The 24,238-nt window shown below is 43.2% G+C and overlaps 1 protein-coding gene across 7 annotated transcripts in view; it reads left to right on the top strand.

The window, feature by feature from the left end:
- Window positions 1–24,238, top strand: part of SEMA6D (semaphorin 6D) — a 225,215-nt gene that overhangs the window by 170,982 nt on the left and 29,995 nt on the right. The window contains exon 1 of one of the 7 annotated variants that reach the window (XM_086757154.1): window positions 22,045–22,122. The exons of 2 other annotated variants lie outside the window; for them this stretch is intronic. The gene's annotated coding sequence lies outside the window, so the exon portion shown is untranslated. Of the gene's footprint in view, window positions 1–22,044; window positions 22,123–22,380; window positions 22,478–22,503; window positions 22,605–22,785; window positions 22,869–24,238 lie in introns of those variants that run through there. 4 more of the 7 variants (XM_086757150.1, XM_086757151.1, XM_086757152.1 and 1 more) reach the window with 4 other exon arrangements.

Here is a 24,238-nt window from a genome sequence, read left to right as displayed (position 1 = left end):
TTGATTGATTGTAATTTGTCTTTGAGCCTATAAGGTGCTTGTTAGTCATGGATCATTGATTAGCTATAGTTTATCATATAGGTACATGATTATCTGTCTCCCTCCTGGTTGGATGTGTTTGCCTACTTTTCCAGAGCAAATATCAGCATCTACCTGTGCAAATGTAAATTTTTTTCTTCACCAAAATCTCTTCAATGACACTTTGAAGGCCATTTATAATGAATGCTAGTGCCAAAAAATGAGGTTCCTTGAGTTTCTATGAAAAATAAACCAAAAAATCTGGTGTAGAAGTAAATCCATTTGAAAGAATGACAACATTTGCAGAGTATTTTTGCAATATTTCACTTTCTTTACTAGGTTGTATTGATGAATATTCAAATTTGAAAGCAATTAGGTAGATAAAGAAGCCAAATAGTCAAAAACAGTAAGTCTGACACGCAAGATATGCAAGATAGCAAACATCTGCATTACAGTTTGCAGCGCTTTGCTACAAAAGGCATATTTTGAATACAGAGACTATGACAATATTGTTCACAACACTTTTTTGTGGTTATGGCTCCACTGAAGTCATTTTGCCATTAGGTGCAGTGAGATCAGTGTGTTACCCAATACAATTGACCATTGTCCTTTCTAATGGCCCAGAGCAGAGTGTTCCGCAGGCTTCCTCCTTCAAATGATAGGATCCCTCGTGCCACATATTTAGCTTTCCTTTAGCAGTAAGTGCCAGTATCTGGTTTGAGATCAGTGGATTAAAAGCTTTGCAGGAGTGCTGAGAATTATTATTATCTTAGTTATCACTATTTTTCAGAAGTATTTCCCAGGAGTGCAGAAACTCCGGGCCTCTAGATTGCTGGGTCAGACAATGCTGAGTGCCTGACACTAGTAACAAGAGAATCCATTCAAATAGAAATGGTGGTTGCGTCCTACTAGTTCTGATAGCACTCAGGGAAAGGAAGGATGCCAGAGATGCCTGTGGGAAGAGATCCATCTCTAATCAAAAGCCATCCAGAAGGTCAATAAAATTAATTTCTCAGTCATGGTTGATAGAGGAAAAGGTGCGTTTCCAGTAAAATACAGATACTGGATCCCATTAGCAAAGCAGCACACACCTTATACTTAAAAATATATCAAGCTCTCTTTGAGTGCCTTTTCAGAGCTCACGTTGCCAGTGGTTATGCCCTCTTTCATGTGACAAACATGCCGGCACACCTGGCGAGCAGGGAGCGGTGCTCTTACACCGGGGGATTGGGTTACGAGGAGGGGGCAGTGCCGCAAAAGCCTCAGGAAGCATGTCTGAATTATTTTTTAAGAAGAAAAGCTTCAAATGGAAAGTGTAACCCAATGCTTTCTAAATGTGGAGGCATGCTTAAAGAGCAGTGCTATTTGGTTTCTCTCTACTTTAGAGAAATTCAAATCCTCAGTAAATAAATCCTGCTCTTCAAGTACTGAACAAATGAAAATTGCCTGATCAAAATGTAGAGAAGCTCATGCTGCACTTCCCAAGAGCAGGACAGATGGGGAAAGAGCCAAACTTGCTAAGGGAGAACTAAAGCTCAGCCTCTAGCACCAGAGATTACAAGAAGCTAAACTCTGTCCTTGGGTCGAACCCTGTGGAGCCAGGAGAGCCCGGGTGTAAGATGAGAGCTGAGCCTCACCTTCCCAGAGAGATCACAGGCAAAGTGCACGGGCTTTCCCACAGTAGAGGCAGCTGCTTTCAGAATAAGAGTCTGCCTCACGTCGAAGCCTACATGCGTGACAAGCATAGGCTTAGCAAAAAGAGACAAGGGGAGAAAGCCAGGAAAACAGAAAATCATTGGAAAAATTTTAAAGCACCTAATGTATGTGGAAGAATTCTTTCATGTTCTTGTGCAGTTGTGATCTCTACACACAGGTGTGAGGACAAACACGTTCCCCCGCAGTGGAGGCTGTTGGCGTGGGAGAGGAAATAAAACTGATGAAATGCTCCTCTAAAGCACTGCTAGCTAGGACATGTCTTACAGTATTTTTACTTGAGTGATGAGATCTGTGGTCAGAGAAAAGTAGCAGGGATGTGGTAGGGCTCGTGCAGAGCTGGTCAGGCCTCTTTCAACAAACAGTTTGGTTTAGGGTGTTTTGTTTTTTTTTTTTTTTTTTCTGGAAAATGGCAGTCAAGCAAAAGCAATCCCAGTCCAATTCAGCCATGCCTATTTGCCATGCCTATTTGCTCTGAGGAGTCATTGGAGCAGAGACTCAAACCTGCATCAGTGACACCAGAGGTGAATGCTCAAACTTGCTCAACTGTAGAATATATCTCTCATTAAGTTTAATGAATATTTCATTATTCCTACAAATTGGAACAGCTCAGGAGTGACAGAGAAATCCTCCTGACGAGTGACCAGTTCCTAGTAGTTAGAACACATATGTGGGATGTGAAAGTTCAGGTTTTGAGTCCTTGCTTTGACCCATTCTGGGCAGACTTGAGATGATGAGGTGGAAGATCCTAACCATGAAGGTTATGGGCTAATTCATTGTCAGGCCTTTTTTTTTTCTGTTTTTAGGGGAAAGGAGGGGAAAAAAAAAGAAAAAAAACGCAGAAGATGTAGTTCCTTCTTATACATCATTTTGAATCTCCCAAAAAAATCTTTCATGCTCCCCTTGTTCTAGGCAGGATAGGCAGGAGCACAAGTACATATTTATACTAAGCACAAGTAAGTGCTTCATGTGCAGTGTAGCTATGACAAATGCAAGGTCCCATCTTGCAAAAAACATATGTCTGCGATAAACTCAGCCTTGCGTAGAGGGGCTCAGAAAATGGCTTCTATACTATTTGCTTCATCTTTAAAGCCAAATAAGGATTTAACATTTTCACAGCATGATCTTTTCCCCCTATCCCATGACTCATTTTACCTTCAACAGCAATTCTCTTCATTATTTTATCTGCTGTCACTGTTTAAGATGAAAGTAGTTGAGGATTAAAACCAGGAAAGAAGATGCAGAGGTATGTAACAGTGCTACAAGGCACAAACAAACACACAAACTAAACTTATTCTGCATCCTCTTATGGCCCTTAAAGGCTATTGAAAGAGGGCCAAAAGAGGTCCCACAAGAGTAAGGGGCCTTTAGTGTATTCTTCATGTTTTTCCCATAGATAATTTGGAAGAAAGACTGTACTTTTATGTGCCCCTGAAGTAAAATTACAACCAGCTGATAGAACTATCTCAGCAGCAACAACGAGAGTCAACTCAGAAAGGCAGGGTTTGTTGCCAAATAACACAGATTGTTTATAATGAATATAAACAATTACACTGCTGACCAGATTCCCAGTACACTTCCATCCACAGAACATACAAAATGCTGCTCTGGCACTGGTCTCCCAAATATTTGCCATATATTGAGCATTTTCAATGAATGAAATTCAGTGGAAATGCAACAGAGGGAAATCCACACCACACTGTTCCCATTCCCCAGCATTTTTTGTTCTACATACTTATTCTTGCCTTTCATATTATAATCCTATGTAAACAAAATGTCTCTCAGTCCACCATGATCTCTTCCTAATTCTTTGATCCCACATTGATTTTTCTCGTCTTCTCATGTAACAAGTTTAACATTGAGCACAGACAAGGGGAGATGTGGGAGCAAATATCATCACATTGCAGCTTCCTCACCCATACCGAGAAGTCTTGCCGTTTTTCTTCTTACCTCTTTGTCTGTCACATCTTAGTGCAGATCTTGACAACGTGACTCATCCTCCCAGAGCAGAGATCATATGTAAATTGGTGATAGGACAGAAGAAAGGCTTTCCACTGTAACATCCACCCAAGTGGACTGAGCCTGGGCACCACCAAGCATTTATCTGAAAGCAGAAACTGAAGAGGTTTCTGGTGCACTGTAAAATTTAGACCCTTTGAGAGAAGTATCCACAACAAACAAGAGAAGAATCTTGCAAAAGAAAACTCCTTTCAAAGCCTTAGGTGATGGAAATATATTATGTATGATGTTAACACAGGTAATTTGCAAGAAAGGTCCATAAATCATCATTTCAGTGGGTCATGAACTTCAAACTGTGCATTCAGCTCAGCAATTTCACTAGAGCAGAATAACCTCATTTCCACCTTATTTCCATACAAAGAGCAGTAACGGCGCTAATTCTAAAGTAACAAATTGTTCTTTTGTTTCAAAATTTATTACTACTATCACAGACAGATATGCAGAAAAAAAAAAAAAAAAAACCAAAAAAAAAACCAAGAAAAGCTGGCCTTTCCAATATTGTCCACAGAGGGAAAGTTGAAGAATGATGAAGATGATGGCCCACTCACTGCAATTTTCTGTTGACGTCAAAGGAAATGTATTTTGCTGGCAGAAGAAAAGTTGTATTAGTTGTATTTTGACTAGAGTCAAAAGCAAGCTCTATGTATACCAGTTTGGAGCACAACTTCTATCAACTGCTTACAGATTTCAGTACTGTAGTTCCCGAATCACGTTGAGATGCAGACACCTATCAGTCAGTACCAGTCCACACAATGTCAGCTTGCAAAAATGATTTTCTTTACCCATACATACTTCTGTCAACACTGTATAAATAATAAAGAAGCTGATGTTTCCCAGTTGCTCCCTATATAAAATAATCATAGAATCACACAGAATAGCTGAGGTTGTAAGACACCTCTGGACATCATCTAGTTGAACCCCACTACTCAGAGCCAGATCAGCCAGAACAGGCTGCCAGAGGACTGTGTGCAATTGGGTTTTGAGTATCTCCAAGGATGGATACTCCACAACCTCTCTGGGCAATCTGTTCCAGTGTTTGATCATATTCACAGTTAAAAAAAAAAAAAAAAAAAAAAAAAAGGTTTTTCCTTATGTTTAAATGGAATTTCTTGTATTTCTGTTTGTGCTCACTGCCTCATTTCCTTGGGCACTGCTGAGAAGAGTCTGGCTCTGTTTCCTTTACATACCCCCCATCAGGTAATTTATACACACTGGTAAGATCCCTTTGAACCTTCACTTCTCCAGGCTGAACAAACCCAGCTTTCTCTTAATCTGGCAGATGCTCTGAGACCTTAATCATCTCACTCCTTCACGAGACTCAGTCTAGTATGTCTACGTCTTCTTTGTAGTGGGGACCCCAGCACTGGATACAGCACTCCAGATGTGGTCTCATCAGTAAAATACGTCTGTTAACTACTGTGTCCTTATACTCTATTCACATATAGTCCCACATATCTTCCTTTTTTTGTTTTCCTTAGAAAGCTGCTCTTATCTCCAGAATGTTTTTCTTGTAAGAAACAAGAATTAGTGTAGCACAGTTATGCAAAAGATAGCTTTTCTCTGTGATTTCCCCAAACCACTCCCACCTCCCACCAACTTTATCATGAGCGTTAGGAAGATCTCTGACAGGTGAGCTGTGGATTAAACCTGTATCTGTCTTTCTAGAAAGCTGTAGTTCTGATGCTGCCTCATCATCTTACTACTCCCCCTCTCCTTGCCCATTTCTACCTACCATCCCACTGGGGTCTGGCAGTCAGCAGCAGGCCCTGAAATTCTTACCCTCATCTCAGATAAACTCACTCTTAATATTGAAGAGGTTTCCCAGTTTACAGTTTTATTGAGTGCAGACCCAGTTGTGCACTTACCAAAGCTGAAGGCAATGACATTGACTTTACCAAAGCCAGGACTGGGCCTGTGATGCTGTGATTAAAGTTTCAGGTGAAGATACAAACTCTCTTGAAAACAATGAACTGTCATGCGATATTGAGTGCCAACCAATCAGTCAAGTTATTTTCTTGGGTTCCCTGTAAAACACTGTACGGCCTTGGGTACAGCAAATATGAAAGCTAATGATGAAGTATGAGACATTTGAGTCTGGCCTTGAAAACCTGCAGCTACTGCAGCTGTGAGCGCCTTGGACTAACTACATCCTGTTTATAAACAGCCAGCACAAAAAATGTCATTTTTCTGATTTGAAACCGTTTGCTGTAGCCAAATATGTATTTCACGATAGCAAAAGTGTCTCAGCCAGTTAGAATTCATTTCTCTCCCCCTGCAAATAAAGGGTAATCAGCTCGCCCATTGGTGGCAGTTGCTCAGTTTGTATCTGCAGCTCTGTCTCCCTCCTGCTATGAATATGAAGATCTCTCCGCTCTCATTAGTGCCTCTGCTCACTCCGCTCGCTGTAGCTGCCATTTCTGAGCTGCCTGGGTGACAACACCACAGCTTATCACTCTCTGTTGAAGACAAAGATACCTTTTAAATGCACATAAAAGGAAAAAAAAAAAAAACCCATACCATGCCACAAATCAAATAAAGCTGACTGTTGAATTTTGTGTCTTAGCAAGGGATTTTCAATACCAAGAAAGAGTGGTAAGAAAATACCTCTTGCAGATGGGTGGCTTTCTCTGTAAAGACTGAGTAACTTTGTCCCATGCCGATAAGCCTGGTGGAGTGCATTTGCAGGGTTCGGTCTGAGCGAGGCACATTCTCAGAAACTAAGTTTGTTCAATGTATACACACAGGCTCCTGCTCTCAGTAGTCTGCCTTCACAGCACCGGCAGGTGCTTGTGCCTTCTATGTTGTTCTGGTTTATTTTTTAATAAAAGATAGTTTAGCAGACTGCATTAAGTTCCAAAAAATATATTTGTGTTATTAAGAAAAACCTGAATCAACAACTCCTTGTAGGCTCATATGTAGGCTACATGAGCAGGTTTGTGAAGTGTACATGCTGATCTTGCAGAGATTTCCATCTGAGTGTAACCTCCCTCTCTCCCCCAGAGAAGTGGTTGTGAACCCACAATATCAGTTAACAAACCATTACTGTGGTTTAAGACATCGCTGTTTTACTTTCCCAAGTTACCAGTCCAGCGTCAGACATTTCCCCGCATTTATTCAGCAGAATAGTCTCCAAGACTTCTCCCTGTTTATCCTCTAGGCTGTCAGGGATTTAAAACTACATTAGGTTTAAATAGTTTAAGCAGGTGGTTAAGCCGGCTGCCTGATTTTGCCCAGAGAGCTCAGGAAGAGACACGTGATCTGTTCTGCCGGCAGAGTTACGGTGCAGCGATGGTTGGCAGAGGGGTGGTAAAAAGCAGCTGGGGCTGGTAATGAGCATCAGCACGCAGGAGGGGATGCGTCTGCTCAGCCTGAGCACCTGGTCCTGCACCAGGCCTGGTGCTGGCAGCCTCCTCTGCCCAAGCAGAACCTCAGAGGCTGGCTGGGACAGGCTTGGAAGTCCTCTAGCATATCTCATCACAGGACTGGAAACTCTGGTCTCAATCAGGAAAACTGTTCAGATCGTTAATAATTCCAGTCTACGTCAGTGGGCCTTAAATGCATGTCCAAGGCTTTGCCATCTGCAGATGGAAGGGAACATATCCAGGGAATTTAACTAAGCCACAGGACTTTGCACTGAAGCAGCTACCGAGTGCTGACATGGTCTGCTCCATCCACTCCTTGGCGGGACACAGCGTCTGACAAGCAGGTGGTAACAAACAGCTTGAGGAAATTGCTGCATCTGCTTTGTTAAGTGAGCATGTGTCTGAGCCCTGAATCCATCTTTCAATCAAGCTTTTAATAGGAAAATGTAATTCTGAAAATGGTATTTCTGAATGGGACCCCAGTAAGAAATAGATGGAAACGTAGGCATGGCTTAGAGTGAAATCAAAACAAAAAATCAGTCAAAGTGCTGTGAAAACATCACACGGTGCTGAAAGCAGTCATAATTGCGCCAGTCAATTATGAAACTGTAAATTGAAGTCTGAAACTGGCCAATCTCCTATCTAGTTTCATTTGCAAGGTTGAATCTAGCTTAAATAAAGGACATCAGCAATAAACCAAAGAAAAATAATGGGGACACACGGATCCAGTGTTTACATTGCTACCTCTTTCACTGGGCTATGACAAGAGAGAGACTAGGAAAAAAACAAATTGTAAAATACAATCTTATCTTGCTATTCCCCTTTCAGGATTGATGAGTAATAAAAGCAATTAGCCAGAAATGTTTTAAAAACTTGTCAAATACATTATTTGACAAATATATTCATATATCATGTATCTAGTCACAAACTATGTGAGCTCTGAAAACTACCTCATCATTTTAAAACAACTTGAAAATCTCATTTCATCTATTGATGAATCACCTGCCCGCATTAGCAATAAACTGGCACAAGCAAGACAGAGACATTTTTATCCTTCACATTGTATGTAATGCATTTCAGGACACACTGCTGAATTTGAACACAGGCAAAAAAAATGGCATATATGTGTGTGTTTTGAGACAGTGGATGCACACCCAGGTTTGGGGCAATTCTCTACATTTGTGCGAGGTTCCGCTCTGACTTCTCTGCAAGGATTTTCCTCTGCTGTGGAGGCACAGGAAAAGCTGAATCTCTTCTCTGGAGTGATCCCCAGTGAACCTGCAGCTTCTGAATAGGGAAACAACCCACTTAGTCCTTTAGGCACCCAGAAAATGCAATTATTATAGGTCAAGTTTCACATTCTCATAAACAGCAACTTTAATCTTAAGTGGTCAGGTAGCTCCATGCAGACAGCTCATGCAAAGAACCTGTGTCACCTCCAGTAACCCACAGGTACCTCCTTTAGAAGAAACCGCTTTGTCCACCCACTCGGATGGCACTTGTTGAGGTTGAGAAGCTCCTTGCCCTCTCATTCACCTTCCTCTCTCTTGTTGTAGGCCTCGACAACAGCTGAATTTTATAAAAGTCATAAGAACTGTAAAATCCATATTTATGTAACTGTTTGTGTAATTTCAAGAGTGCTTGTCCTGCACAGTTAACTAACAGTGGCTTTCAGGCTTTCAGAGCTGGTGGACACTTCATCTGGCAACTGTGTTTTGCCTCGTATACTGTTCATGACCATGCATTGTCACTTAATTAGGCTGAAATTAAATAAACGGATCCAATCCAATTCTCCAAGGTTATGGACTCATATCTGTGTGCTGGACTGTAGCAACTGGTTGCTTTGCACTGCCAGGAAATGTAAATTGTGTGCTTGGTTTGGTGCCTACACAGCGTGTACTGAACTCCTGCGTGCTCGTCAGGGAGTCCCTAAGCTGTGGCCAAACCCAGCTTCGCCAGGTACTTCTCCAAAATTAATGTTATATTCTCAGTTCCTTGCAGTCATTCACAATTCAGCTCTGAATCACGGTCAGTTTGTGGTGCTTCTATTATCCATTATCAGTAAACTGATTATAATTTTGTGGGGTTTTTTGCCATAGACTCAGTGACATTTGTAGATGAGCTGGCTGGAAGTATGATGTCTTGGAAAGGGAGAAACAGTTCACAAAGATTCACTGGTATTCACAAAAATTTTAGCTGGAAAAGATTTGGATTTAGGAAGAAGGGAAATTAAAGGAATTAAAAAGAAAAATAAGTCCTTTGTTCAAAACGAAATGTCCGAAAGCATTGCTTTTGGTGCAGAGCTGAGTGGAAACCCACTACTGAGCCTCAGCGTTGCTGCAAAATGGAAGTACTGCCTGCTGGATCATTTTCTCCATTTCACAGACTGAGAACATCAGGTCTTAGCTGAAAAAGGAACCCAAGTCTTCCCATTTTGAAGTCCAGGTACACACTCTCTCTTGCTTTCTCCTGAGCATTGTTCCAGCTCATCTCTATTAATTCACAAGAAGCTATACCATATATTAATAGACAACTTGGCCTAGGAATTTATTTTGCAGGAGATTTTATTATTGCCTCATAAACATAGAGCTCCCTTAAATTGTCATCAAAATACATCACCATAAAATTACTGAAGCAATAGAAGAAAAAACCTACAGCACAGCTACACCAAATTCTGCTTCATGTATTATGCTGCTCTTCTGTGAAATTCACTGTACTTGCAGGGATCTAACAGCTTCACCATATTATTTCTCTGATATGGGTAGTCCAAAAGAAGCAAACACACTTTCAGCAAAAGATTATTTAATTTCCATGGGACTGTAGGCTCCAATCTAGTAGGACCATGTTAACTCTTCTTATATGCAGCCAGCACTAACTGCTGTTCTTCACTACTTTGCACCGTAGATAGATATTTATGTCTCAGTAAAGTAGCTCTAATTTATAGCTGAGCAAAGCAGGGCTCTTGATTTGGAAGCACCTTCCATGGGTGTAAATGACAAGCCCAAGGCAGCAGCAAATCCAGCCCAGGAGATACAGTCCATTTCAGGCCAGAGGAGAAATGAGACTTTGATTATTGGGCTCTGTACTGGGTAGATGTTAAAGTCTGTGTGAGGAAAGTTTGGGTTTTGCTGAGGCACGGCGCCTCGTTTCCCACGCTTGGTGTGCCACATGCAATGTGAGCAGGGAGCCCTGCACGCACCACAGGTGGAAGCATTTCCAGGAGGCTTCCTGCACCGCACGTTGTGAAGGGTTTTGGGAACCTCCCAGATGCGCAGACACAGATGATGTTATGATACGAGCACTGCAATTCTCGGTAAATAAACTGTTGGAAAATGGCAGTACCATATTAAATGGCAATAAAGCTTTTGTTGTTTCAGTTTTATGCAGGTTTTAAGACAGAATCTGTGATGAACTGCATTGTGTATGCTTGCACCAAAATAAAAAGGGTAGCGTGGCATATAAATAAGTTTAGCATTAGACTGGTATCTTTTTACAATTATGACTCACTAACAGAGTTTTACAAAATTTGATTACAATTTTACTGCATGGAGGGCTCTTCTGCATCTGTTTCACAGATACCCACCTTTTAAATTTTATTTAATTTGTATTGATTCTTCCTGCACTTTCATAAGCAGGCATCACACATCTGAGCACACACAAAAATGATTACTTAAGTGATGATTTAAAAATAATGGATGTACATTAGCACATAAATGATTAATTCCTTTTTGTGAGTACAAGCATCCAGGCTATGGCTGAGTAAAATATTGATGGTACAAAGGAAATGAGCTGTTTCTTAATTTAGTTTTGTTCTGGTAATGTGTAACTAATGTTGTTTCCTTCTAGCAGTATGCATTTAGTGACCCTTTTAAATTTTAATACCTAGTGATAGCTAAACTAATAGCTTCATGGGACATATAAGAGGGGATTTTGAAAAGATGCAGATACAGTTTACATGCATTAATTTGAAACTTTCTGTAACAGATTTAAAACAAATAGGTACTACAGAAGAACCTAGATGAAGTCTCCACACACAGGCTGCCATTTCACTAGAAAGCCGATGCTTTTTTTGCACAAGACGCGTGGAAAGGTGGAGATTTCACTGTCATGCTAGTCTCATGAGGCTATGGCATATGAATCCCAGTTCATCAAGGCCTGATGTTCTTGTGACGCACTTGAGTGTGTGGGGATTTGTGACACTAGTACAAAATGAGAGCAGGACTGCCTTACCACCTGATACTTGGGGAAATGTTTACACTAAATGTAGGGGGACCTGAGCACTGATATTAACCCTGTGTTGGACTCCTACAGCCCGAGTCAGAGACACCTACATTGTGGTTTCTCGCTGTTCCCACGGCTCTTGAGGTGTTTCTGGAAGTTTTTGCCCTTACTACAGCATCCTGAAGTGTTTTCCCACATATTTGCTGGGAAATGCCACAGTGGAAAAAAGGCACTGAAAGAAAAGTACTACTCACGTTGTCCTGCCCTTCATTGCAGAGCATGGCAGGCCAGGCTCACCCATCCAAAACTTCAGCTTGGTGCCTGGTCTAGCAGAGCAGTATGGGCTCAAAAGCAAATAGCAACATGTAGATGTGGCTGGGCAGCAACACATGCAAGGACACAGGTTATGGTGGAGCACACCTAGAGGCCCTGACGTTCTCAGATGGGAATACAACCTTGTTACTCAAGGTTGATAGACAGGCTGTCTCACTGGCACGGCCTGCCCACTGCCCATCTGTTAGCATGGCACTTTGCCCACAGACGTGGTGACATGCCAGGTTTCATTTGAAGTAGGTGCCTTCTAACAATGGGTTTAGAAAGCAGCCTGTTGAAGACAGCAACTGGCACTTCTTTCTTCAATAGGCTATTTTTGGAGTGGGAACACTTGCTGGCAGCAAGTGCAGAGGGCCTAAATCGGCTTCTGTTAGTCAGCTGCAAAAAATCTCATTTGCTACAGTAACAGAAGGTTTGGGCTAAAAAGTAAAGTGATTGCTCCCATTTGCACTTGCTGGCCTAGCACAAGTATGTCTATTGTGGCTACTTAATCCCATTTAACCAAACTGCATGGCAGTTTGCAGGTGAGAAAGGAAAAGGAGGAAGAGGAATGGTGTATTCCTTTTGCGACAAGAAAGGGTGCTTTTTTGTTTAATTTTAAACCATGATCCTTTGATATTTTCCACTGCTGCAATGCATATTACATGGTAATCCTGCCAGGACATTTTATATGTGAGGAAGAGTTTGAGGGTTGGTTCTCCAGGATGACATTTGAAAAATATAGTTCACTTTTTTTTTCCTTTGGCAACTTAGAGAAAAGAGGAATCTTCAAGCAGTCCCAACAAAAATCAACAGCCTTTCTGTCATCAGGTCCTTTTGACAGGGTTTTGAAGATCCTAGAGAAAACACAGACTTTGGCTCTGTCAAAAGACCATGAAGGGGTGTAGATCAGAAAGCAAGTTCACGCATGCAGTTCTGCCTGGTGACGTTCTGGATACAGGATGCCTGAAACGTGGGCAGGGTGTAAAACCACACAGCTTTAAGAGCAGCCCAGATGGCCAGCAACCCCAGGAACACATGCACACGTGCTATCCTGATCCTTCTAGGAAGGATTTTGAATCTAAATTGTCAGCCTGACATCAGAGCCATGACATTACTGATGGGCAGAAGTGACAGATGATCCACCTTGCAGAGAGCTACTCACTTGGGGCTGTAGTAAGGAGTAATATGGCCCAACATCCCTCTTCTGACATGTCCAAAGCCACCTGAACTTGAGTCCTGGCAATGTGATGTAATGGGAATTCGAGCTTGACCATGGCTCTGACCCGCTCTCAGAATCACCACTTGGCTGAGCATTGGACAGTCTGCTTCCTCCCCCCTCTGCCTCCACTCTCTTCCCCCGGCTCCCTCCCTTCTTCCTCGCTGTGCCAGGACAAAGCGCTGTCCTACCTGGAAGAGCATTCTGAGCCTGGGGCAGCACGGGGGCACTTGCCAGGCAGCAGGGTGCCAGCTAAGCCTGTGCTTCGTGCAGCTGGGTCCCCCATACCGCATATGGAGAGTGTTTCTGTATGGTCTGGCTATACAAGGAGGGGGAGACTTTTCCATCCCTTTCTGTTTTAGTGTTGAGCTCTTGGCCTGATGCACGGATGTGGGTAATGGTGACAGGGAGAGAAAGGACCAACTAGGCATTCTCTGCCAGCATGCAAAGTACATAAGCACAGAATAAACAATCATTGAGATTCTTCTGAACACGGGAAGTTATTCAGGCAGCATCTGAAGTACTCAGATAAAATATCCAACTCTGAAACAGCTTTTGGTAGGAAAGTTGAGAATAACCTGTAGTTATCTTTGGCTACTGGACAGTAGAGACTTTATTATAAAATGATTTATTTGCTGTAACACGGCTGCTAAAATTCTGGCACCTTGTTATGCAACTAATTAAGAAAAGTCAAATCTAAAAAAGGAGTTGGAAAACTTTGGCTGGAGCCACAAATACTGTTTCTTCCATTGCTTCCCAGACAGAGAGCCACTTTTTGCACCCTTCTCTTATCCACAAAGACACAGGAAAGAGGAGATCTGTAGCTAACAGCCACAGCAGCTACGACTGCATCCCTCCAAGCAGCAGAGGGAATGGAGCGCCTGCAGCAGTCTCTGTGCTTCACCAGGAATGGAGATGTCATGGCTTACTTATTTTTCAGCCACGTCAGATAATAGTACTGGCATTCCTATCCGAGCCTGTTTTCCAAGTCAAGCACCATTCAGAGGATTTAGTAATAATTTGATGATCACTGATTGCTTCTTTGTTGTATATTTTTTGCCATGTTAATTATTGCAGTATGTGCTGCGAATAGGAGACTTTGTGGGACAGAATAGGTGCCAGTGCTAATTTATATTGCTTTGGATCCAAAGTGCTTTCTACACTTTTGACCCCACACACACCCCTCTTCTAGACCAAGCCTCCTCCCTGACAGCTCCTTTGCACGACTGTTTCCTGCATGACTTGTCACAGACAATGGTATTTCCCCAGACTTCGTGAAGCTTTGCATCACTCAAGATTAGCGGGCTGACATGCACAGTCATACAAGCAGCTGGCAGACTGTGATCAGTGAAATAATGTTGGGATGAAATGGGCCACCTCATTGCCACCTACTGTCACCTCAAAGGTGAAAATATATCATCGTGCACCCACCAAAGAAAAGTAGTAAGGTGTGTCCCAGAATCAATACTATGAGAGTGGCTCTTGGACATGATGCGCCATTTCAGATGTTTATGGGGGGAAGGAGTAGCAGTAACTCCAAAGGATCAAAGCCATCTGAACTCAGTTTCACCTCTTAGTTTTGATAATGTGGTATATAGAGAGAAATAATTGTTTGTACTCACCTTCTGTAAGTGGAAATTTTTCTTCTGCACTGACATACAGAGCACAGAACAGAGAAAAGCAAACCTTTCGTGAATTGCTCTGTTATGGCCACTCGGTAGAGAGGATTTTGCAGCCCACAGCTAGCACACAAGAATGACCACTAAGGGACACGAAAGCTAGAAGTATTTTTTTCAAACAAACTGTAATATTATTAAAGGTATCCACCTATGGCTAAAGAACAAAATATCCTAGGCTAAAGTCATGCTGAGGTGGCAAGGGGCATACCCTAAACAGAAACTCAAGTTAACATGCCCAAGACAGCAACTCCTGTCATTACTGATTGTGTGTGGGCTATGAACTTTCTGTATGTGTCACAGAGGTAAAAGTGAATAGTTTGATCATCTTCCTTCAAACCTAGGGTGAGTCTGCCCTCTTACTGGATAGGAACGCACTGGAGAAATGTGGTAAGGCTTTATTTCAGAGTTCAAGCAGATACAAATTTACAAGCAGTTTGTTTACCTTTCTATTCTTAGAGATTACTGGTATTAACTATTTTCTGAGCACCCTCCCTGCATCAACCGTGAATAATGTCTGTCTGATCCTTTACAACTGTTTCGCTGTCATCCAAATGAGGCAGGCTTTTGGCTCCTGAGTCAGCGGCAGGCTGGACAGCTGCTTCGCCGTGACGGCCCCAGGAGCTCCCTCAGGCTTGCCCAAGGGAGATTCAGACTGTACTAAATTACATTCTTAGAGTCTTATTTAAGGCCTTAATCCATGGAGTTATATTTGGTGGGACAGAGAAGGAGCAAGGTTTATGTGTGTCTGTGGATGTGTCAGTGTGAGTCTCTACATGCACGCATGCCTAATTGCCTGTTTTCGCTAATACTGAAACCACCACAACTATAAAATGTCTGTCATCAGCTGGTACCTGTGGCCTCACCTTTGTGTAGGATGTGATTGTTGCTATATGAAGCCAAGCTGATTTCTGTTGGGCTTTATGGACTCTGGAATGAGTAATGTGATATAATCTATAGATAAACTAATCTGCTGGTATTTATAACCAGTGAGGAATTGCCTCACCCTTTAACTGTAGGTTTTGAAATGCAACAGTTACAGTAGATAGTAGCTTTACTGTAGCTCTGAGCTGTTTGGGAACCTGTATGATTGGCTAAATTCCGAAGGGAATATTTGATTTACCTTAAAGAAAACATCAATCTTGTCTTTGGTCATTCTTACTGATAGGGAGTAATTTTTCTTCTGGGCAAGGACATAAAACACTTAAAGTCTGAGCCCAGTGAAGTAAATAAAAGGATAAAATTATCATCTGTTCCCATCCTACATTATCTTGTAATTTACACATAAATAACAGTGAAATAATAGAATGTTTTCAGGCCTGTTCCTGTTCTGAAGGTCACTGGGTCTCCATAGGACAAGGGGGACTCATCACAGAGAATCAATGACAGGATTAGGTAATCCCCTAAAATGGGACTGAAAAGTGATTTTGTGTAAGAGAAGATGCTATATATAATACAAATAGATAACATTAAGTGTCTTGTCATCTTGTGATTATATGCCATGAACATAGATTTGTTACTGGTACGTCTTTTCATCTGTCTGCACCCGAAAAAGGCAGCACATTGTACTACTAGTGAGGAAAAGGGTAGGTAAACACTGCGGATATACGTAGTAGTGGTATGACAAATGAAATTTGGGGAATTAAAATTGTAGGCTGTGAGGAAGATCACCATTAATCTTGGAAGTACGCCATCAAATCTAATTACAGTATTTGTTGATACTACCTTAGATGTTTGAAATGAATTCCCCATCAAATGATAGGTGATGTAATATACCTAACTGAAAAGCTAATCATTGCACAGAAAATAGAGTTTTCTCGCTTTCAGTTATTCCTGTAGACATTTAAAGTGCTAAGGGGAGTTAGCAACCCCTACCACTCTATACCTGGCCCCAGAGGACACCATGGCAATGCCTTCAGCTTGGCTTTTCTGTTCCCAGCTCTGCCCTGTACACTTGTCCCTCTCTGGGATTTTTTTTTTACAAGATTATTCTTTTGCAAGGACCAAGAATTAATCACATTTTAGTATTGCAATGATCTTTGCAGGAAAGTGCCATGGCCAGAATTGTTGGCCTGAAAGAGTTGGTTTTTCAAAGTTGAGTCTGATGGGGAGCTCGCAGTCAGGAAAGACCAGTTTTACAAGACTCTGCCCAGTTACATTTATGGCTTGAATCCCTTTTACTAGCTTTGACATACAGTCATCCAGACCTCACTCTAAGCACATTTCAAGTAGTAAAATACACAGGACAACACATTACAGACGTGTCTTTTATGTCTTTTCCACCTTTGCTGATGCGGGCTTCTCCCTGCCAGCCCCACAGCCTCAGCAGAGGGCGAATTTCTGGCCTCCCACTGCCCCAGGTTCATCTGCGCAGGATCCCACGTGAGCCCCGCTGGCTGACCCACGCAGTGTACTGCCAAAGCATAAAAAAAAAATTATTTGTTTTCCAATAATTTTTATTCATTACTGGCACATCTCCTCTACCTCCCCAGAGGTAGACGGGGGAATTGGAGAGCCAGCGTATTGAATTTCAGTCAGACTTTTGCCTAAGTAAGAACTGAGAGCAGCTATTACATTGATTTCTTAAATATTCACTGTTTAGGGCGATACTGTTCTATATGCTTCTCAAGGTAAACTGATGTCAGATGACCGAGGGTGGGCATGGAATAGCAGTGTGGACCCATTTCTTACACCAGCCAGGAAGATAAGTGACAAGAGTGGAAGCATATGCACATGCTGATCCTGTACAGAGCCAGGATAAAGTTGCCAAGTTGGGATGCACAGCCCATGAGTGTTAGCAGAAAATCATCACTACGCCTTCAAGTGACAGGCATACAACCTGAGATTTCTACACATCCCTCTAAATGAGGAGGCAGATTGGAAAGATATAAAAAAGAGAGAACAATGATAACTGGAAGTTTTGACAGTCAGAAATACTTTAAAAACAACTCTCAACATAGTACCCAAGAAGATGCTAAAAGAATGTTGAAACTGTTTTGTGTCTTCCTGTATTTTACAAAATGCTAATCGCTTAAAAGCACCTCCTATAATTTTCTGACAACTGACAAGGGTGAAAAGGGAGGTTTCATATCATTTGGAAAATATGTGAAAACTATTTTATTTCCTTTAAGCATTATAAAGAACTACACTTATGTGCTACTTGAGTTGGATACGATTTACAGGGATAAAATTACGATGTCTTTTCTTAAACTTACCACTCTTTATACAGTACTTGACTTATAAGCAATTATTTGCCTGTATCAACACAGCACAGCCTTATTATATTAGCAATTTGCTATTTTTAGCCTATTGGTGTAAATCATGAGCGACAATGTTCTGAAATGTCTCACTTCTGACTTGCATTGATACTGCTGCAAGCTCAGGACTCAGAGAAGGAAAATGGTTGGCTCGGTTTTATTGTTTTGCCAGCCAAACACTGGGATTTTCCCCTGTATTTCCCCAGACAACAAGGTTTAGGGTGACTGAACCTGATCTAAATGCACCCCAGGCAGATTAAAAACCCATCTTCTTGGGAACTAAACCACGGGGTACTGGGGTGAGTAAGTGGCTACAAATAGGGCAATAACTACAGTAAGGGTTTACGGAGACTGGATGCTAAAGCCAGGAACAGCCGGCATCCACCTAACAGAGGTAAGCATCAGAAAACACGTAATTCTGCACTGGGCAGGCTACAGTGGAATACCATCACGAGCTCTCAGTATCAGCTTATGCGGCTTTAACTCTGTTCTGGTGATGAGCTGTGAAGCTCCTATTTTCTACATTTACGTTCTTAAAAATCCAAAGGAGAGAATTCTTCACCAATCGATAAGGATGAAAAGCTTGTTTTTCTTGAAATTGTTCGACATTTATTCACATATTATACATGTCTGCCCTGCCCTGGTCAATGGCTCCCCAGATATTGAGGAGGCATGAGAACACATAAAACCAGAGCTGTATGAGAATAACTTTTCTAGGCTGTTAAGAGAAACTAATATTATCAGGCAGACTAATATTTACTCCTGCTATGGGAGCGTTATTCATTGAATAGCACCTTAGATTGTCCAACTAATTTTATGCACTCATAATAAATAAATTCTATTCTCTTTTATTATCAAACTTAATTACAGTCAAGGTAAGTCATAACTTCCACACTTTGCAACTTAGACTTAAGGACAGTGAATATAAAAACTGTGCATGTCTACTTCATTGAAAATTACATATCTGATCCGTATTAAATTACCTACCAACTCCTCTGTACAATGCCATGCAGTAGGCAGATGTCTGTATGCACTGGTGAATTGTGGTGCTTTTTGGAGGAAAAAAAAAAAAAAGAGAAGGGAGAAGGAAAATATTTAGCTAAAATATAGTTACTCTTAGCATATAACATCATTGCATCCTGGCACTACTGTGATTTGACCATCCTTCTGTAACTGACGTTTGCTGTTTTTATTGGAAACGATACAGCTTAAATGAACATGTCCTCAAAATACAAGTTTCACATTTCATTCAGAAGCCACTGGGTCCATGCGTTACTGTGCTGAGTCACTGATTCAGCTCTGGCTCAGGCAGAGGGAAACCATCCACACCATTTTCCTCAACACTTGGTATTTCCTAGGGATGTGCCATTTGAGCAAACTTTCCCGGGTGACCATGTCCTGAAGGTGGTTTCCCAAACGTGCAAACTGCCCTGCACTGTGTGCAATTCCACTCTCTTACCAAATCATCATGAAGTTGTGATTTTAATGAATGCTTCTGCTTGCTGAAATCAATTCAGCCTTGGTTATAAACCCAATGGTGGCGTTCAAGCAGAATGAAATGTCTGGTTTAAACACATATTAGTTCAGTATTGTCCGTATTTTAATGAAGCAAAACCTCAATTTGTTGTTCTAACAGATGGTGATTCTTTTATCTGTATATAAATTTTTAATATTTTCCTTACGTTTTCAAATTTGTGAACAAGTGTTGCTTAAATCTGTAAAACACGTAGGGGGTGAAAAGTCCTTTAGACAGTAGGAATAATCCATAAGCTATACCTATGAGACAGGGTGAGTAAGTGCTCTCATTACCATCTCGTGCACAAGGACAGGCTCATCCCAGCCAAAGCCGGCGTTCCGGCATTCCTGGCTCTTGGGCTGACGCTCAGTCCATTTTATTGTGCCTCTGTACTTTCAGATTCTGCTGATGTGTTTCTTTTATAAATCAATCATCCTAGGGGTAATTAACATTTAAAAGCCAGGTTTCTTTTAATTCCATTAGTATATTTGTGACAAGAAATGTGTTGGCAGAATCCAAAGGTTAAGAGTTACAATGAAGAACAAGTTTTAGGATAAATGAAAGTTAAGGCCTGAAATAGCCTGACAACATCCCATTAATCTGCACGCTATTGACACAATAGTGGTCTGTTGTGTCGATGAGGAGTTAAGAAGCTTTGTAGCACATGTTACTGATAGTTTATCATATCAATAGGAGCCTGCATATATTTGTGTTTAAAAACCTGTGGCTGTGTAATTCCCGGACTGCGCACGTATTGTAAGCGCACACACTTTGAATCCCTACGTAAAGTGGTTTCTAGCCATGCAGCAAATTTGGAAACTGTAATAAGCTACCATATTTAAGTGTAGACAGAAGATATTAGCCGTGGCTATACCAAAATCCTTTAAAATGCTGAACTTCAAACGGAAACCCTTTGCCTTACAGGAATGTGATCCGATTCTCAACATTGTGTCATCTGCCTAATTGAAGCAGAAGGAGATTTAAACCATGTTAATCTCTCATCCTGATATACGGAAGCCTTGAGTCAGCTTGTGGCTGGGATGTACAGTGGGGAAGAAAGGTCCCTCCCCAAAAGCAGCCCAGCTCAGAGCAGAGAGGAGTGTGCAGCCGCAGCCCAAGCAGATACCATGGGCTGGGCCACACTTCCCATGCCCCCGCCGTAGGGATAACCGAGCAGCAGTGCTGAGTAATTTCTACTGTCAGTCACAGAAAGGCTGTATCGAATGAAAATATGGGTGGCTTTTCTATGACTGCAGTTTTGCTGGCTGGCACCACCATCAGGCATTTTAAAATCCAAGAAGCAAATCCCGCATTTGTAATACCCTGGTGTGGGAAGGTTGCACCGAGGTGCCGTACCCTCTGTAAATCCACACAGCAGCGGTCCGGTCTGAGTGTTTGACTCCCAGTGACAAGGCCACAGAGCTATTCTGTGAGCCCAGTCCTTCTCTTTGAAGCACTCTAAGCTTTTTTGTCCTCAGGTTGCAATCCGATTCCTAACCAAGCGAGTAGTCTCCATCACAGCATTTTCATGCACTGTGCAAATTTTGATGGTTTTCAGATTAGGGCTGTTCCTGAGAAAAAGAAAATAATGTCCTTACACCTTTAACCAGGCAGCAGCTCCTGGGGTGCGACACAGCCCTGCTGTGTTTGCTGCGAGGAAGCCCATAATGATCTCGCTTTTAGCCTGTCACCACTAGGAAACACCAGAGCCAGCCAGCCGAGGGACTGGGTTGCCAAAAACGTCCTATTCCCATGGCTGAGAGGTTTTGTTGGCACCATCTCTAAAGAGAATTTACTCTAGGCCAAATCCTGGCGCCCTTGCTGAGATGAATCAGTTCTCAAGAGGCAACGCTCCCACTGCGAGTGGTGCGTGCGTAAAAACCTGCAGGATCAGCCTAAAATATTGCTGGGGAGAATGAAGCGCTTGTCTTCCAGAGGGGCAGGAGCGCTGTGGGGAGCAACCTGCCCAAGGACTCGCTGTGGAGGCCGCGCCCGGCTGAGGGCAGGAATTTCAGAATCTCCTGTGAATGGCAGAGATGTTTCCCCAGCAAAAATCTCTAGATTATTTTTACTCAGAATTTTTCTATTTTTCCCATAAAACAAGCACAGAGGATGCAGTTTGGCGAGTAATCCTTTTTTTTTTTTTTTTTTCTCTCTTGCGGGGGCATCTCAAATATTTTGTGGCACTTTAAGCCTTAATTAATTTATCTTTAATGTGAAGAAAAAATGAATTCGTGACAGCTATTTCCTGGACTTCATGTCTGGGATTAAACCCTTTGTTTCTCGAATATCCGAGGGGATTTTGGACAGGCATTTAAAAAGATGTCATTTCAAGGACACCCCCACCCTCCCCCCCCCCGCCCCGCAAAGTACTCGTCTGCAAAATTGAGTCTCATTAGCCTGCAAAATTGCATTGCTCGCCATTACTTTCTAAGTAGCAATGAAAATTTCTGTCTTAAGCAGCGAAGGTGGCGGCGGCGATGAACAAAATGCTTTCCGGATGGCTTCGCTCCAGCTGTTTACCTCCGCGGCCGCGGAGGCGGGACGGGCACGGGCTCGCACGCAGCGGGGCAGGGTCACTGCGGGGAGGGTCTGGGAGGGGGAAAACTATGGGCGAAGTTTGCCGGAGCTCCGCGCACGCAACCGCGGCCGCTCGGTACCGGTGGGAGCGCGGCCGCGCCCGGCGCTGCCCGCGGCGGGGGAGGGCGGAGGCGGGGGCCGCGGCCAGGGCGGTGCCGGTGCCGCCCCCACCCCGCCATGGCGCGGCTACCCGCGGAGCTCCGCCGCCTCCTGCGGGCCGCGCTGCCGGGTGCGGTGAGAGCCGCGGCGGGAGGGGGAACCGAAAAGTTGGCGGGGCGCGAGCCGGGCGCCAGCGCGGTGCTTGCGCGGAGGCGGCGGGGGGGGGGGTGGGGGAGGGGCGGAGCGAGGCCGGGCGCGGCGGGACAGCGCGGTGAGGGGCGGGCGAGAATAAATACATTAGAGGGAGGGGGAAAAGGGAGAAGAAGAAAAAAAAAAAAAGGCAGGCGGGAAGGGGTGGGCTCTGCGGGGCGCGCCGCCCCCGCGCTGGCTCGGCACCCGGCGGAGCGGCGGGATGGGGCGCGCGGCGGGGGAGAGCGGGCGGAGGAGCAGCCCCGCCGGCGGGCGGCGGCCGCGGGCAGCGGCAGGTACGCGGGGCCGAGCGGGGCGGGCGGCTGCTCGCTCGCTGGGGGAGCCGCCGCTGGCCGGAGAGGGGGGAGCCGGAGCGGAGCTGGTCGGTTTGTCCCCCCGCGAAATCGCCGCGGGGCGCTGAGGGTGAGTTGGGGGCTGGCGCTGTGTCGGGGGCTGGAGCCGGCCCGGCCCCGGGGGCTCGGCGGCGCGGGCGTCCAGCGAGCCGTGATTTACGGGCTCCTCGGCAGCAGCCGGGCGCTGGGAGGCAGAGGGAGCTGTGTTTCGAGCTCCCCATCAATTATGGATGGAAACAAATACCGGAGTCCGTTCTGGATCATCCCCGTGCAGACCAGGGGCAGCTCCGCTCCGTCCTCCTCGCCTCCTGCCGAAAACAATGCTCTGGCTCAGGTGTGCAGCGGAAAAACTTTCTCCTTTTGTTTGTTTGGGGTTTTTTTTTTTGGTTTTTTTTTTTGTTTTGGTTTGGGTTTTTTCGGGAAGGGGAGAGCGTTTCAGCACTGCAGAAACCGATACAGCAGCTTTCAGGGAGTAATTAGAAAAGATTTAAAGCCTTCTTTATTATTTATAAGCACTGGATGGAAATGAAAGGTCATAGATATTTCTGGGTGGATACTGTGCCTGTGTTTTAAAGGGTTGTGGGGTGGTTGTGTTGGGATTTTATGGTTGTCAGTGTGTTTTATCTTGTGAGTTGAAAAATGCAAATAAGTATGCTTTAGGTTGGTGTATTGCAAATAGTGTAGTTCCGGTGGATATCCCACTTGTTAGCAGGAATATAGCTGGTCTTAAATTAGTTTTCTGCCAGTCTTTGCGTTGCTTCTTACTTCTGGTCAAGACAGTGTCTGTATCACAGCCTTTACCCTGTGAGTAATTTGAGCAAAATCCAGCCCTCTGTGTGTAAAGTCATTTGTATTTATATGTGTGTGTGGCTTAGAATACATTTGCTTTGGAGCATAGCAGCAGCACTGATGGTTCATAATGCTCACATATGTGGCACTTGCTGTACAGATGGTATTGTGGCTTATCCGTGTACACAGACACACACGCTTCACACATAATGTGCAGGAATTACAGCAAACTTCCTCTGAAATACTGTTCAGTGCTCTGTAAACGTGTGGCTTTTCTTTTTTTTCGTGGTTATTTCCTTTGGGGAAAAACATGCATCTTTACTGGGATACCTTTGTGCTCTGAGTTGTTAGTCTTTTCTTACTAGTGTTTATTAATTCACTTAAATATTATTTGAAGGAACAGCTTCCTACTGTCTTAGAGGCTTTTTACTGCTGGTCTGTTGCTCTTGCATACGAATACTTTCACAGAGAATTTTCTGAGGTTCTCTCCTTTTCCAAGTCCAACAGGAAGCTCATTGTAAAGCTTTGCAATCACTTTTGTGGCAAAAGAGAATAGATGTTTTTACTGCTTTATTCACACTGTGAAATTCTAGGCACCTCTAAAGTCTACTTAAGTTACTGTTCAGTAAATTAAGCTACACGTAATCATGTTTAATGTAGTAAGTGACAGGCATATTTTGTTATGTTGGCAGATATTGTATAAACATTTACTCTGGCTTACATAAATACAAATTGCCAGTTGAGCGCTCTGATTGCTTTTATATTTAATAATGAACTTTAACACTTTTTATATTAACTAATATAAAGCTCAGCTGTTTCAAAAACAGGAAGAAAAAGTTTGTAGTAAGAATTTATTAGCATTCTGAATTATGTAGCTCAGATTTGTTTTCCGAAGGGCAGCCAAAAAAGTATAAC

This window comes from Chlamydotis macqueenii, chromosome 12 (genome assembly GCF_036417535.1).
Source record: "Chlamydotis macqueenii isolate bChlMac1 chromosome 12, bChlMac1.mat, whole genome shotgun sequence".
Taxonomy (NCBI): domain Eukaryota; kingdom Metazoa; phylum Chordata; class Aves; order Otidiformes; family Otididae; genus Chlamydotis; species Chlamydotis macqueenii.
The sequence above is the reverse complement of the archived record's forward strand: the minus strand, read 5'-3'. Positions and strand labels throughout refer to the sequence as shown.